The sequence below is a fragment of the Palaemon carinicauda genome, chromosome 20 (assembly GCF_036898095.1).
Source record: "Palaemon carinicauda isolate YSFRI2023 chromosome 20, ASM3689809v2, whole genome shotgun sequence".
NCBI lineage: Eukaryota > Metazoa > Arthropoda > Malacostraca > Decapoda > Palaemonidae > Palaemon > Palaemon carinicauda.
Genome location: NC_090744.1, coordinates 88,799,984 through 88,803,868, shown reverse-complemented (window position 1 = coordinate 88,803,868; position 3,885 = coordinate 88,799,984).

Genomic DNA, 3,885 nt, shown 5'->3' with positions numbered 1-3,885 from the left:
CTCCGTATTTTGCAGTATTTGGACAAAACCCTCCTATTTCATTAAGAATTAACGAAGAAGAAGAACAAGAACAAGAACAATTTATTAACGAAGAAGAAGAAGAAGACGAAGAAGAACAAGAGCAATTTATTAACGAAGAAGAAATAGACACGCCCCAAGAATCAAATCAGATTTCAGATAATTCAAAGCGGCTAGAAATTTTGCGAAAACAAATATCCATCAACATGAAACACGCCGTTAAAGTAGGCGAGAATAATATTGATAGTAATAATCTAGAAATATACGACCCAGGGACAATTGTTAAAATTCATACACCCAAAGTTGATAAAGTTCATAAAATGGATTTCCATAACATGTTAGGAAAAATTGTTGAATATTTACCAGATATAAATAAGTATAGAATTGCTTCATTGAATAAGAATATAACTGTATAATTAAAAATCTATTTTCTCCCTCAACAATTGAGAAATGTGAAAATATGGAAAGAATAATAGAAAATACAAATTTTATTATGAAGATTAATAATACTCCTCCTCCTCTTCCATTTTCTAAAAACTTATCAATGCCTTTAAGGACCGTTGTACAACACGAAGGGACAATATTTAATGGTTGTAAATGTCAAAGTATATGTTTAACATTAAAATGTCCTTGCCGCAAAGCACAACGAGAATGTTTAAAAGGGCTTTGTCATATTAAAAAACCCAAAAAACACAAAATAATAGAATTCTATGTAAAAATTATTATTTTAATAACAGTGGTCAGGATAACAATAATCACAAAAAGTATTATACAAGAAGAAAGAAGAGCTCTATTGTTTAGGCTCCTTTAATTGTTTCATTTTTCTTTTTTAGTTATGGTATTTGGGGCATGTATAGTTGTTTCAAAAATGTTTATGTTATTATCATTATCATTAAATAAAGTCATTATTGTTATTTGTAATAATTCATGTATTATTTTTGATAAGAAAAATTTATGTGAAAATGTTATTTCTTATTTTTTTCCCTAAGAGAAAATATTCTTATATGTTAAATTGAAAAAACTACCTATAAACTAGATAATTGTAGGGGAGTATTTTTTGTTGATCTCTTAAATAGATAATACTCGGTTCCACCATCTTTAGGACTATGATTATTTTTTGGTGATGATAAAGCAATGTAATTGTTGTCATGATTAGGATAAAAATATCTTTGTCGATTACTACTACCATCTTTCATAGATTTTTTTGCAATATATAACCGATTGCTTTTAACTGAATCACTTTTGGGTTTCTTCTTATTCGAAGGATATACAATATCGCCGTCATTTTCATCATCAAATTTTCTTTTTACTATTACTCTTGGTTGTTTGGTCATTTGTGTGGGTTGTGTGGGTTTTTGCTTCTGTGGTGGTGGTGGTTGTTACTGTTGAACTTGTATATATAAAGACGAATTTATTCCATATCCTTCTTTTTGAGAAATAGAAGGGGCAGTTGATATATTCTCCTCTAAATGTAATTGATTTTTATTCAGTTGTTGAAATTAATATTTATTTTGTAAATTATCTTCATTATTGTTTCTGTTAATGTTCTTACTTTTATTGCCATGAAGTGTTTGCATAATTTGATATTTTATGTTGCTTTTTTTATCTTTATATATTAGGGATGGTTGCTCAAATGATTCAAAGTTGTCATTACTACTACTACCACTATTAATACTACTACTACTACCGGGGCTGAGGCCGTTGTTGGAGTTTGAGGTGCTGCTTTCATTGGCAGCATCATTAGGTGTAAGGGGAAATTATATTAATTTTGGAATTCGTAGGTTAGGTATAGTAAGTAGTTAGTTAAAAAAGTAATTCTAAGTACAGGAAAAAAAAAATTTCTATGTTGGTCTGACAATAACCAAATATGTATTTCCCCAAAAGTCTAAAATGGTTTACAAAAATAATTCTAAGTACAAGAAATTATTTTTTTTCTATGTTGGTCTGGCAATAACCAAATATGTACAGTATTTCACTTCAAAAGAGAAGTAAAAACGCAAAAATTTATCCCTAGAAGTCTAAAATGGTTTAGATAGATATATTATATTAATTTTGGGATTCGTAGGTTAGGTATAGTAAGTAGTTAGTTCAAAAATTAATTCTAAGTTAATGCGCCAGTATCATTGTCATTAAAAGGATTAAACCTTTAAATATTAGCGAACGTCCAGTACTCTCTAACCGGCAATTAGTTGTCACTTCAGAGGAGTTTTGGGATGAGAGTAAGAATGGCTGAAATCATGTGTGGACCTAACCAAGCTGACAGACTGAAATTGGTACCATTATCCAACACAATTCAGCATAGGATAGATAAACCGTCAACTGATATCAAGTATCAATTAGTTTCACGGGTAAAACATAGTGGTATTTTCGCCATTCAACTGGATTAAACAAAAAGGGGCGTGAATGTATTAAAAAAATTTAATGCTTTTTTCAATGAACCAGATGTGCAACTATATAGGAAAAACTGCATTGGAGTCACAATAGAATGCTAGGTGTTAACTCAGGATTTTTGGAGCATGTGAAAAAGGAAAATCCTCCAGTTATTGCAACACTGTATTATCCATCGTCAAGCACTAGCAATAGTCTTTGCAACTTGATTCTGAGGAGGAGATGTGTGACGCCATGAAAATAGTTAGTTGCATTAAGTCAAGTACTTTGAACTCAAGACTGTCTAGTTCTTTGAGTGGGAAGATTGATTTTGAACATCACTGTCTGTTGTATTATGCTCCAACCAGATGACTGTCCGTAGGAAATGTTCTCGAATGAGTATTTCAGATTAAAACTGAGATTGAAATATTTTTGGATGATAAGGGGCACAATTTAGCACGGAAACAGAGATCTCGAAAATGGATCTCCATTCTGTGCATTAATGAATAGCGGTTAATATGCCATACAGTTCGGCAGTAAATATTGAAGCTGTTAGAGGAAGTGTACCTTTACAATTGAAACCATTACTATGTACTCCAAATCCAACGCCAGCCTCAGATTTGGAGCCATCAGTATATATAAAAGTTTATCCGCTATGTTCTTTAACGTGTTCCATAAAAAGAGACCTGGCTTCTAGGCCAGTCATATTCTTCTTAACTCCAATAAAGTATTTACAAAAAGATATCTCTGATAATTTCCATGGAGACATTGATGATACCTTGAATGGAAGTATCTTGCTTCTAATTATATCCAGACTGCTTAATAAGCGTTTTACCCGAAAGCCAAAAGGTTGAGCAGATTTTGGGTACAACTCAAAGTATGATGTGTGTATTACAAGACTTGCAGTCGGAAAGGCTAAAGAGTTAGGGTGTCTTTGCAATCTAAACCAATACCGAATAATGGAAGACATATGGTAAAGGTCTAGAGGTAACTCCAGCATCAACAAGGAGACTTGGGATAGATGAGGTTCAAAACACTCATGTGAACAATCTAATACCAGCATGATGTATTGAATCTAATATTTTTAACCGGCGTGGTGTGGCTGAAGAGTATATTTCACATCCATAACTGATTTTGGAAAAAAAAGGCCTTGTATAATTTGAAAATAGTATTGCGGTCTGGTCCCATGATGTATTGGACAATACTTTTAAAAGATTCAGAGCCTCATTACATTTAGCTTTTAATGCTTTTAGGTGAGAAACCAATGTAAGTCTACAATCAAATATCAAACCTAAAAATTTGGCTTCCCCTACACATGGGATACGTTGACCTTTAATGTATATATACGGGTCTGGATGTGCTCCCTGGATACAACAGAAATGTACAATAGTAGTTTTACTTGTCGATAACTTTTATCCATTCATATTGGCCCACTGGATAATTTTGTCATTTGAGAGTTGTATTTTTCTCTCAACCATAGCCATTCTAGCACCAGCAAAT